Consider the following 12717-nt stretch of genomic DNA (forward strand, 5'->3'; position numbering starts at 1 on the left):
GCTGTAGGTGTTAGCTCTCCCTAGCAGATGCCTAAACAAAGCGGAGAGAAATTACAGTATGCAGTATGCTTATGCAGACTGACGATCACATAATCATCTCTGTGTCCTGTACAGACCACCATCGAAGGCCGGTCTCTTTGATGTGGGACCTGAGACGAGGGCGTGGCTGCACGTCATTGAGCTGGACATCTGATGATGACACACGAAAGAAGGAAGACGCCTGAGTATCACTTCTGTTTTTAATATATTGTAATATATGTATTATCTGTTTGTTTATGTTTTTAATATATGTTTCATTTTGTCTCTGTAGATTTTCAGTGACCTTTCGAGTTACATCATGGCAAGGTAACGACACAATCCAAACCCCTACCAAAGTGTGTATGCGATTTAGTGTTGACTATAGTAGACTATAGATCTTCCGGCTTTCTTCTTCTTTCTTTCAAGATAAAGTTTATTTTGCTGCGCTACTACTCCTACAGTTTGGGCCTGACAGAGTGCACAGTATGCTTATGCAGACTGCCTATCACATAATCACCTCTGTGTCCTGTACAGACCACCATCGGAGGCCGGTCTCTTTGATGTGGGACCTGAGACGAGGGAGTGGCTGCACGTCATTGAGCTGGACATCTGATGATGATACACGAAAGAAGGAAGACGCCTAAGTATCACTTCTGCTTTTAATATATTGTAATATATGTATTATCTGTTTATTTATGTTTTTGATATATGTTTCATATACGTTTCATCACATAATCACCTCAATATACAATATATTGTAATATATGTATTATCTGTTTGTTTATGTTTTTATTCTTCTTCTTTCTTTCAAGATAAAGTTTATTTTTCCGCACGTCTACTCCCACAGTTTGGGCCTGACAGACTGCACAGTATGCTTATGCAGACTGCCTATCACATAATCACCTCTGTGTCCTGTACAGACCACCATCGGAGGCCGGTCTCTTTGATGTGGGACCTGAGACGAGGGCGTGGCTGCACGTCATTGAGCTGGACATCTGATGATGACACACGGAAGAAGGAAGACGCGAGAGTATCACTTCTGTTTTTAATATATTGTAATATATGTATGATCTGTTTGTTAATGTTTTTAATATATGTTTCATTTTGTCTCGCTGTTGATTTTCAGTGACCTTTGGAGTTACATCATGGCAAGGTAACGACACAATCCACGCACGCACACACACACACACACACACACACACACACACACACACACACACACACACACACACACACACACACACACACACAGATTTACACACTATATGTGTGTAAATCAAATCATGATGTGTACGTAAAGACTTTCTTAGACTGCCTATCACATAATCACCTCTGTGTCCTGTACAGACCACCATCGGAGGCCGGTATCTTTGATGTGGGACCTGAGACGAGGGAGTGGCTGCACGTCATTGAGCTGGACATCTGATGATGACACACGAAAGAAGGAAGATGCCTGAGTATCACTTCTGTTTTTAATATATTGTAATATATGTATTATCTGTTTGTTTATGTTTTTATTCTTCTTCTTTCTTTCAAGATAAAGTTTATTTTTCCGCACGTCTACGCCCACAGTTTGGGCCTGACAGACTGCACAGTATGCTTATGCAGACTGCCTATCACGTAATCACCTCTGTCCTGTACAGACCACCATCGGAGGCCGGTCTCTTTGATGTGGGACCTGAGACGAGGGTGTGGCTGCACGTCATTGAGTTGGACATCTGATGATGATACACGAAAGAAGGAAGACGCCTAAGTATCACTTCTGCTTTTAATATATTGTAATATATGTATTATCTGTTTGTTTATGTTTTTAATATATGTTTCATATACGTTTCATCACATAATCACCTCAATATACAATATATTGTAATATATGTATTATCTGTTTGTTTATGTTTTTCTTCTTCTTCTTTCTTTCAAGATAAAGTTTATTTTTCCGCACGTCTAGTCCCACAGTTTGGGCCTGACAGACTGCACAGTATGCTTATGCAGACTGCCTATCACATAATCACCTCTGTGTCCTGTACAGACCACCATCGGAGACCGGTCTCTTTGATGTGGGACCTGAGACGAGGGCGTGGCTGCACGTCATTGGAGCTGGACATCTGATGATGACACATGAAAGAAGAAGACGCCTGAGTATCACTTCTGTTTGTAATGTATTGTAATATTGTAATATCTGTTTGTTTATGTTAGTAATATGTTTCATTTTGTCTCGCTGTTGATTTGCAGTGACCTTCAGATTAATTAAACTGTGGGATGAAGCAAGGGAAAGTCATTCATCATTGGTGGTTTTGCCATTACCTGAGGAGGAAATTACAAGGCAAAATACATGGTTTCAACCAAAAATGTATATTCTGGAAGGTTTTGTACAGGATGTACACCTGTGGCTATCAGAGGTGAAACAGCAAATGCATGTCATTGTTCAGAAGGAACTACCAATACATGTCACTGTTGAAAAGGAGCCACAAACACCGGTCACTGCTGAAAGTGAAATGTTGAGTGCTGTACATACACACACAAATCCACTCCATCAAAAGCATCTTCAACCTCATCTGCTCATCATAGCTCAGGCTGAAAAGGCTGCTCTCATGGAACAGGTGGCTGCCTTACACAAAAAAACATGAAATTGAAGCATAACAGGAACAACTCAGAATGCAAAAGGAGCAACTGGAAATGGAGACTCAGGAAACCATGGGCCAAGGAACTCATCAAGAGTGTCAAGTGGGACAAACTCAAAGAAAGGAGCTGCTGCTCCAAAGGAAACAACCCCATTCAACCCAAATGCAAATACATACCTACCTGATCAAACTCCACAAAAAGGAAACAATGGAAACCACAAAGCCTCCCTCCCAGCCACAGGTTGTGAGACCAAAACAACCACTTCATGAAAAATCTGCCAAAGCTCATTACATGACTCCTCTAATGCAATACTCTCTCCCCAGGCAAAATGTTCAAACAGAAAATATAATAAATCAAAATGTGCAAACTGAAAATGTACAGCTTCATGGGAAAAAGAATGTTCAAGGTCATGTCACTCACACTACACCCCCTGCAGGTGATATTTGTAATGTGCTACGAAGACAGAATGAAAAAACTGCTTTACTGGTTAAGCAAAATCTGTATTCCACTTTACCACCAAGAGACATTCCAGTTTATGATGGTGACCCATTGCAATATGAAATGTTTATCAGGGCATTTGAGAGAGGAGTGGAGAAAAAGACTGACGATTACAGTGACTGCTTACATTACTTTGAACAATATACAAAAGGCCATCCATACAAGCTCAGATAAACCTGGAGGAACAAGGCATGCAAGCTACAGGAGAGGCATGGACATCGTGCTAAGCTTTCTGACCTTGTACAATTCATAGAGAGACAGGTAAAAAATACTGTCTGATCCACTGTTTGGAAACATCCAAGATGCTAAGCAAACTACAACTGTCAAAACCTCAACCATCATCAAACCAAGAGACACAAGAGACATTCCAAGAAGCAGTTTTGCCACAACAGTAACACCCATAGAAACAGCAGTGCAGTCAAATGGAGTGGAAAGAAGTGTATTCATCAGCTATCATAATTATTGTCTTTTCTGCAATAAAACTGGTCACACATTGGAGCGGTGTCCACAGATGAAAGAGAGAAGACACAGAGAGAAGATGGACTACTTAAAGGAAAAGGGAGTCTGTTTTGGCTGTTTGAAAAGAGGACACTTAAGCAGAGACTGCACAAGTCGTTTAACCTGTGATACGTGTGAACAAAACCATCCTGATATACTCCACATTGAAGAAACAGAAAAGAATTCAATAGGAAACAATGCTGTCGTCTCACCTCACACATGTGGTCATATTGGGGCCGGTGATGAAACCTCCATCTTTTCCATAGTACCCGTTCAAGTGAAGAGCCACAGGGAGACAGTGTTGCAAACATATGCATTTTTGGACCATGGAAGCACATCCACATTCTGCACTGAAAACTTAATGAGAAGGCTAAACATTACCGGACAAAAAACAAATATTCTTCTCCGCACAATGAACCAAGTGAAGCCTGAGACCAGTCACCATATCTCAGGTTTGGAAATAGCTAAGTTGGACAAAAATGATTTCATACAACTCCCTAATGTGTTCACTCATAAAACCATGCCTGTCTCACAACACAATATTCCAAAAACAACAGGGCTTGTCACCATGGCCTTATTTGAAACGCATCAAACTGCAAGAAATAGACTCTGGTGTTGACCTACTGATCGGCAGAAATGCTTCAAAGTTATTGGAACCTTTGGAGGTGGTTAACAGCCATATGCTGTGAGGACCCTATTGGGGTGGGTCATCTATGGTCCCTTGATAGGAGACAACAATGTCAGGGATGAGACTGGCTGCACTGCTGCGGCTGTCAATCATATCATATATCCAGAAAAACAATCAGGACTTCAGTGAAAGAACAAGCAAGGAAATGGAAGCCAAGTCAGGGTAGGATGAAAGATGGACTACTGCGTGAAACGGATCTGTTCCGCAAGGTGGCTTGCCTACCACAAGAAACGTTGGTGGTTATGTCCTCATACCCTTTCGCCATGGTCTGGAACAGCAATATTAAAGGTTACATTTTCTTTTTCTTTCAGCTAGTTCCCATCACGGCTGTACCTTCCTCGAGCATCACCTGCTTGTCTCTTTCAGCACACCCTAAATTTTCTATTTGTCTTGCGTTTCAGCATCCTTCTCCCTCCGCCGCAGATAAACCATCTCTACCTCACCTCTCGCTTTATCCACCTCTCTTGCTTTATCGTCTAACCTTCTAACCTGGGCTTATACTCAAATGTAGTCATTTCTGTTCTCATCCCTCCATGTTGCTTCTAATGAGAATCGTAGCATTTTCAATCCGGCCGCCTCTAGTTCTTTGCCCTCTACTAACATGACCACTTGCCCGGTGATTTATTGACTATGGTTCACATAATTTATTTTCTGATATTGCAATAACGTGTTTGTGCTGTCTTTTTCAGGTCATGTATGCCAGGGATGTGTGGTTGGAGGATGGAAAGGAGACAGAGGGTACAATTCCTAATAATTGGATCGACAGGGGTAAGGGAACCATTAGATGGCCAAACAAACACAACTTACAAGATGAGAAAGGACCCGCAGGAGGACTGGCTGACGTCCCAGTTAGTCAAGATAAAGATGACTTCAGGCAGGTTTAGTTTTTGGATCATTTACTCAATAATTCAAGTACAAATAGTTGAATCAATGTTTACAGTTGAATTGTATAACTTCTAGTTAAAGCTTGTGAATGTGACAACTACAACCTGACCAGCCAAGCAGAGGAGGAAGAGGAGGATGTGGATGTGGTGATAAGAGGGAAGAGGAAACCTGTTAAAAGACAAGATGATGACTGGTGTAGAGTTCATATGTTTCTCAAGTAACTTCTAAATATGAAATGTGTTAACAGAAACTGGGCCTCACATTGTAGACCATTCATGTTTTATATGACGTTTTGTACTTTAACAGAATCTGATGATGATCCGGGGGAGGCGAGCATTATGGGTAACTTTCTTCTATAATCAATTTATAAGTCCAATGTAAAAAATGACAATCAAATGCTTTAATAAGGCTGTCTATTTTAGATATGGATAGGTTTATTTTTACTTATATATTGCAGCCGTATAGGTGCCCTCCTTTCCTATCACACCAAGGAAGTTGCAGTCCAGCCAGGACAACAATGTGTTACTCAATGCTTGTTGAGTATTGATGTCAATTTATGAAATATGATAATGATGTACTGGGTACACACAACATGAAATCAGTTACAAGCTGATTGTTATGTTTCAGACTCTGAAAATCAAGCCCTGGATGACCTGGTGGATGTCGTGGTGGACACCATGTCTGTCGAGTTGGAGCATGCTGGGAAACCACAGGGAAATGTCTACACACAGTGAGTATGCATCACATTTAAGCAGTCACCTTTTGTTTACAAATCAATATTTGGTATCTAAGAAAATTCTTTGTCTTTTCCAGGCTCCCGACATGCAAGTATAGCACCTCGGAGCAGATAAATGTCCACACCCCGTGAGTATTCACTTTCTCCATTGCACCAACAAATTTAAAGTACAGTCAGTACAAGGTGTTACATGTTGTGCATACTAAAGAAATCATTACCATACCTAATTCATAAGCAATGAGTAAGTAGTTACAGTCTCAATGTGTTGAACTATGTGTATCAGAGGAGATGTGTGATGTCAACATCTAAGACCAACCAGTAGGGGTAGTCTTTTTCAGTGTGACATGGTATTGTAGTAGTAGTATTATGTCCAAGTATTAAGTCTTTAGTGATGGCTCCAGCCATCAGGCACAGTGATGGCTCCAGACACAGTGTCAGATACCGGCACAGCATCAGGTCCAGGACCAGCCACGACTCCAGGTACAGCAACAGCTCGGAGGCACTCTGTCAGGTCCAGACATGATGACAGGTCCCACCGCAGTGATGGGTCGAGGGACACGGTCAGGTCCAGACATGACAGATCCAGGGACACGGTCAGGCATGGTGAGTTGTCCAAAGGCCCCAAGTAATCAAAACCTTTACAATTCAGCAAGTAGTATCGTGCATCCCTAATTGTTACAATATGACATATTTATTATTTCTCATCTAATGTATAGTCATCTGTCTTGGAAAGTTTTAATGCAAAAATATCACTTTGTAATTTCTAAAATGTACTTTTGTTCTTATTACAGGTGCTATGCAGTGACTGAGAGGCCAACATGGGCATTCCCATTGCCAACACAAGGTAAGTTCTGAGCTATTTCAATGAAGACAGGACACTGGCCAAGAAAACTGGGGGACTTAATTTGCAACCCTTCTCTCTTCTGCCCATTCTCTCCTTTCTTCATTTACTGTTCTCTCTGTCTCCTCTCCTATCGGGACACAAAAACTGCTCTTCAATTATAGCAGTGTTTTGTATCATTGTAGGGTGGTGTCTATAATGTCAGATAACATTTCTCTGTGTTAATGTACACTTACTTATTTTCCTAAGTCCTGACCATATCAATATTCATTAAAGAACCTGCCTCTTCAGCGGCCAGTCATGTTGAGAGACTGGAGAACATGGGGGACTTCCAGAGAGAGGAGCAACTCCTCAGTGATGTCCAAGCTTTTAATACCCTGGTAGGCTTTTCAAAAGTCTGGAAGTAATGAACAGCATAAGATGCACTCGCACACTTTTTATGTTCCTCTGGGATATGTCAGTGAAAGTTTCATGGACTTATTCCAACAGGTGCTGCAACTTTCCCGTAATGGAGGGAAGGACGTTAAGGACTGTGTCCACAAAGTTCTTGACAGGTATGTTTCAACATACACTATGAATTAACCCCTGTGTGATGTTTGGGTGCGCTGTGGTTTTCAATGTCTGAACACTTATTTGGTTAATTCTTCTAGATGAGGGCCTGACTGCATGTTTCCATTAATTTGCCTTTTTTTTTTAGCTTAACACCTGAACCTCTGTTATGTCATGTCAATGACATAATTGTTGAACATTAAGTGAAAATTAATAGTATAAAGGGTTTATACCATGTTTTACAATAAATCCTAATCCTACTACATTATTAAATGTAATTTGTTTTTCTTCAGGCTCTTCAGTAACAGTCTGATGGCACAGTTGAACATGAAGGGGAAGGGGGAAAAAGAGAAGACTGCGACTTTTAGCGCAATACAAGGTAGGCTAAGCCCATATTTCATGTTGACCAAGGACAAATCTAAATGTAATTGGGTAAAACATGTCCTTCCCTGTTGACATAAAAAAATACAATGCCAACTGTCTACCGTTACCGTTGCTATCATAACTTTTTAAATAACTGTGGTGGTTAGGTGTAGAAGGGAGATGGCTTTGTATTAAACTAGTTGTTGATGTACAGGCAACACATTTTTTCATGTCAATATGGAGACTCGCAATCAGTTTTATCGTCACTTCCACAATACACACTAGGCATACAGGGGAGCAAAATACCATTCTCCACAACTCATGGTGCACATTAAAAAGAGGCAAACATTAAAAAGTAAAGAGCAGACAACATTGGTAAAAAGTGCTGATGCATTCAAAGTGCAATATAGATACAGTACTATTCAAAGTGCTATCCATCTTTCAAGATGTTGGTTTTGGGGGCAATATATGGCGAGCATGGGTTCAGGGTTCTGATGGTTTGGGGCAGCTGTTGGATGACCTGCTGGTGCTTCCCCCTGAGCTCTTGAACCTCCTACCAGATGGCAGGAGTTCAATCGAGCTGTGTATTATGTCAGATAGGGACTAGGACAGCATGTTGCCGTTGCACATTTTTTATTGTCTTTTTCTACTATGCAGATGCAGTCATGAAATTCGACCCAGAAGCCACAGAGGACCTCATAAGGCAGCATGCCGCAGACCACCTCAAGCATGCTCCAGCGAGAAGGGGAGGCGGAGGACACACAGCAGGCACTCAGGACTGATTTAACTTGAACTTTCACTGTCCATTGTGGGGGATCTTAGTGTCACAGTATTGTGTAATTTGAACTTGTGTTCTGTTCAATGAAGTAGCTCTGGTTGGACCTTACCCTGGTAGCTCACTGGCTATTCAGTACAGCACTTGTTTAATATTTTTCAGTTGTTGTGGAACCGGCCCAAGCAAAAAGGGTGTCCCTGCAAAGTAGCCTGTGCTATTATGTTTTATTATTATTTTATTTTCATTCGACTAGTGACGTGGACTTGACTTGGACTTAGCCCCCCTCGGACATACCTGTGGACTACACCAGGTACAAATGACTTTTTTGTTGCTCTCCCTCATGGAGCTACTTGCGGATTATACCAGGGGCAGTCCACCCTAGGTGGACACGCACTGACCTTTTGCACCTTAATCCCATGTATAACGCACTGACTTTTTTTGTCTTTTTTTTTTATTTTGCTCTTTTTCTCTAAGCACCTTAACGTCCATAAGTATATCATGCACAGTATACATACATTGCTGCTATGCTCAGGCACCTTAGTTTTTATTATCTCAGGTTCTTTGTAAATATGTAGATAACTTGTTTGGCCTTCTGTTGTTCTCTTGTTTGATCTCCTTCCCACTTGCCCCCCTCACCCCTCTTCTTTCTATGGAAATTAACGTTGCGATGGGAACGATGTACTAAAACGAATTTCACCCACTTTTGTACCTTGTAAACCTGTGATGTGACAATAAACCTGATTTTGACGTGTAAAAAAAAAAAGAGAAGTTAACTGTTCTGTTCTGGATCAAGCTTAATCAGCCCTAGTGACTGCTGTGTGTGTGTGTGTGTGTGTGTGTGTGTGTGTGTGTGTGTGTCCTTCTGTATGACCTTCTGTATTCAGTCTTGAGCTAGACTGCATGGAACAACATTGTGGGAGGTAAGTGGCTGTCCCGCTTCTGTTCTGTCAAAAATAATTCAAAGCTGGCTTGATCTGCTGTTTGTTTGAATACTTAATTAGTCAGAAAGGTAAACGTCATGAGGTACGTTAAGGCTAAAAGGATAACACAAGTCCTGGGGACTTGTTTCCATTGTGGTCCTATGAACTAGATTCCATTTCAGGGGGTCTAGTTCCAGTCCACAAATATTCCACAATCATATGGAATATTTGTGGAATACTGTAATTGTGGAACATTTGTTTGCGCAGCTGTGTATTCACAAGAAGAATAAAGAGATAAGGAAATAAGTGTGTATTGAATTGTGATTTACTTGTAAACCTCTGTGTACTGTATTCCCAGTTTTCAGAAGGTGGCATAACCATTTGATCCTGTTCATTTTCCTGTAGCTTTGTTTGATTAGCTTAGCAGCATGTTAACTACTAACTATGTTAAAGCTACAGGAAAATGAACAGGAAATGGGGATTACAGTTATGCACCGAGCCTAGAAAAAGTGTACAAAAGATGTCTATAATTAGTCTAAATTTGACGTAGAAAAGATGACCACATTTGGACTAGAGGTTTGGACGTTCAGAAGACGTCAGACAAAGACGCAATAAAAACTTTCATTCTGCACCCTCCAGGGACCAAAATGGGACGTTCAAAAATGACCTCTCATTGCACAGTGGGAATAAAATAATATACTGTATATGTGAAAACATCTGTTCCATTCCTGTTGTCCCCTGAAGATGAAAAGGTCGAGCTTGTGTCCCCTGAAGATGAAAAGGTCGAGCTTGTTTCCCTGATTTATAATCGATCGTTCCTTCCGACCGACCGAGAGGCATACCGGACCGAGGTGGAAGGGCAACGCTGCCCTCTAGTGGATACATCCAGTTTGTACATGCACATGTTAACCCAGAGTACAGAAGTCCTGACGTCACTCGTCCATCCCCTGGGTCGTAAAGTAATTTCCCTATGGAGAATAACATTGGGTCATCATAGAATCGTCTCATAAGAATTGTGGTCCAAAAATAAACAAACTGCCTCGGCGATATTGTCAGGGAGGAGCCTCTGCATCGTTTATGATAGTCAGTCACTCATATTTGAAACAGTCTGTTTCTGGCAAATTTAACTAATTCGGCAGAAGTAACATTAGCGTTTTCTCTCCGTCAGTTGATGCTTCATATCCATAAGAGTAAAACCGCCGGGGTCATTTGTTTATGTTTGGAACACAGTTCTTATTTGACGCGATATTAAACACGTCTATGGGAATTCAGAACAGGGGGGAAAAGGTTTTAAAGGTTTACGGTTCTAGAGGTTTTAAATCTTCTAAAGCTCTAAGGTATTCTCTAAAATTGAAATGGTAGCCGATATGTCCTAAGTAGGCCGAACGTTGTAGAGTTAGAACGGAGTTTGTAGCTAAAAGTATGAAGGACTAGTTAGGGGTCAAAAAACGGGCCAAATACGTAGTGACAATAACGTCAGTGTGCTCGCTAAGTATATACTGTGCAGTTGGACCATTTCACTCCTAATGATAATAATACCTAATTGATCCTTTGGGGGAAATTCAGCTTTACACAGTTGATGTCTGCCCTCAGAGGAGCAGTTCGAAATGTCTTGCTCAGGGACATCCTGACTTGATGCCATAGTTGAGCCTTGAACCTGGTACCTTTGGCTCACTAGTCAGTCATTCTATCCATTCACCTACAGTGGTCTCCTTGGAATCTGTGGTTCTAAAACATTTTGCTGTCCAAATTGACCCCAATGTGAAAAGATCTAGTACCAGAGCCCTCCATGAAAGAGATGTACATTTAAAACATAAATGATAACCATAAAAAGAATATATCTATATAGTTATTTAAATTTCGCACAATATCAGGATTAAGAATCGAACTCATAACCTTCTGTTTCTCAGTCAGGCTCTTACACCTGTGGCCCACTGTGGATTGAAGAGCAAGTAGATAATGACAGAAAAGGCTTGTTGACTATGGTTCACGTCATTTATTTTCTGATATTGCACTAACATGCTTGTTGACTATGGTTCACGTCATTTATTTTCTGATATTGCACTAACATGTTTGTGCTGTCTTTTTCAGGTCATTTATGCCAGGGATGTGTGGTTGGAGGATGGAAAGGAGACAGAGGGTACAATTCCTAATAATTGGATCGACAGGGGTAAGGGAACCATTAGATGGCCAAATGCCAAACAAACACAACTTACAAGATGAGAAAGGACCCCCAGGAGGACTGGCTGACGTCCCAGTTAGTCAAGATAAAGATGACTTCAGACGTCCCAGTTAGTCAAGATAAAGATGACTTCTTTTGTTTTTGGATCATTTACTCAATAATTCAAGTACAAATAGTTGAATCAATGTTTACAGTTGAATTGTATAACTTCTATTTAAAGCACTAAGGTATTCTCTAAAATTCAAATGGTAGCCGATATGTCCTAAGTAGGCCGAACGTTGTAGAGTTGGAACGGAGTTTGTAGCTAAAAGTATGAAGGACTAGTTAGGGGTCAAAAAACGGGCCAAATACGTTGTGACAATAACGTCAGTGTGCTCGCTAAGTATATACTGTTACGCACATACATGGCCGCATAACAACACAAAACCAAAGGCCCCCCCCCAGCGGCGTAATTTCACGCACATGCACGAACATGCATGCGCCCAACCTGTGCGCGTGCACGAAATGTCTAATTCGGTCTAATTTGGGTCTAATTCGGTTCTATTTGACCAAAACTTTGTAGTGGAGAAATTTATTTTTTTCTTCACCATTGTGTCACTACCGAAACGTTTTTGTGTCACTACCGAAACGAAAGTGAAATCCGAAAAAATCACTAAGTGTAGAGGCCAAAATCGTCCCCACAAAAACCTGTTAGGAGTACGTTTCAGGCAATTTAGATTGATTGGTAGTACTTTGTAGTGGAGTAAAAAAAATGTCACCATTGTGTCACTACCGAAACGTTTTTGTGTCACTATCGAAACGAAAGTTAGTATGTATCACAATGTAGAGCTTTAACTTTTTAACTTACCTAAAAAAAAAAAAGGTATCTTTAAAGATTACTTCAATGTGAATGTATATGAAGACACTGTATCCAGATGAATAATTCTCAACTCTGTGCATAATGGGTTATTTGAAAGGTGTTAAATAATCATTTTTGGTTGACTTTAAGTTGAAGCTCTATATTCTGGCTTTCTGATCTTATCAGTGCTTTGGTCTTGTAGGGAATTGACGGACTGTGCCGACTGCAGTGGCCGAGCCTTGAACCTGTAACCTACGGCTCAACAGGTAGTCACACTAACCATTCAGCTACAGCTCTACTTAGA

At 40.9% G+C, this 12717-nt stretch overlaps 1 long non-coding RNA gene across 1 annotated transcript; it reads left to right on the forward strand.

Moving 5' to 3' along the window:
* Positions 1–7274: 7274 nt before the first annotated feature.
* LOC311040741 lies at positions 7275–8476 on the forward strand. The gene is made up of 3 exons (XR_014600303.1): positions 7275–7340; positions 7629–7714; positions 8356–8476. It is a non-coding gene; the product is annotated as an uncharacterized lncRNA (long non-coding RNA).
* Positions 8477–12717: the final 4241 nt, after the last annotated feature.

This window comes from Gymnoscopelus microlampas (assembly GCF_963454915.1).
Source record: "Gymnoscopelus microlampas genome assembly, chromosome: 24".
NCBI lineage: Eukaryota > Metazoa > Chordata > Actinopteri > Myctophiformes > Myctophidae > Gymnoscopelus > Gymnoscopelus microlampas.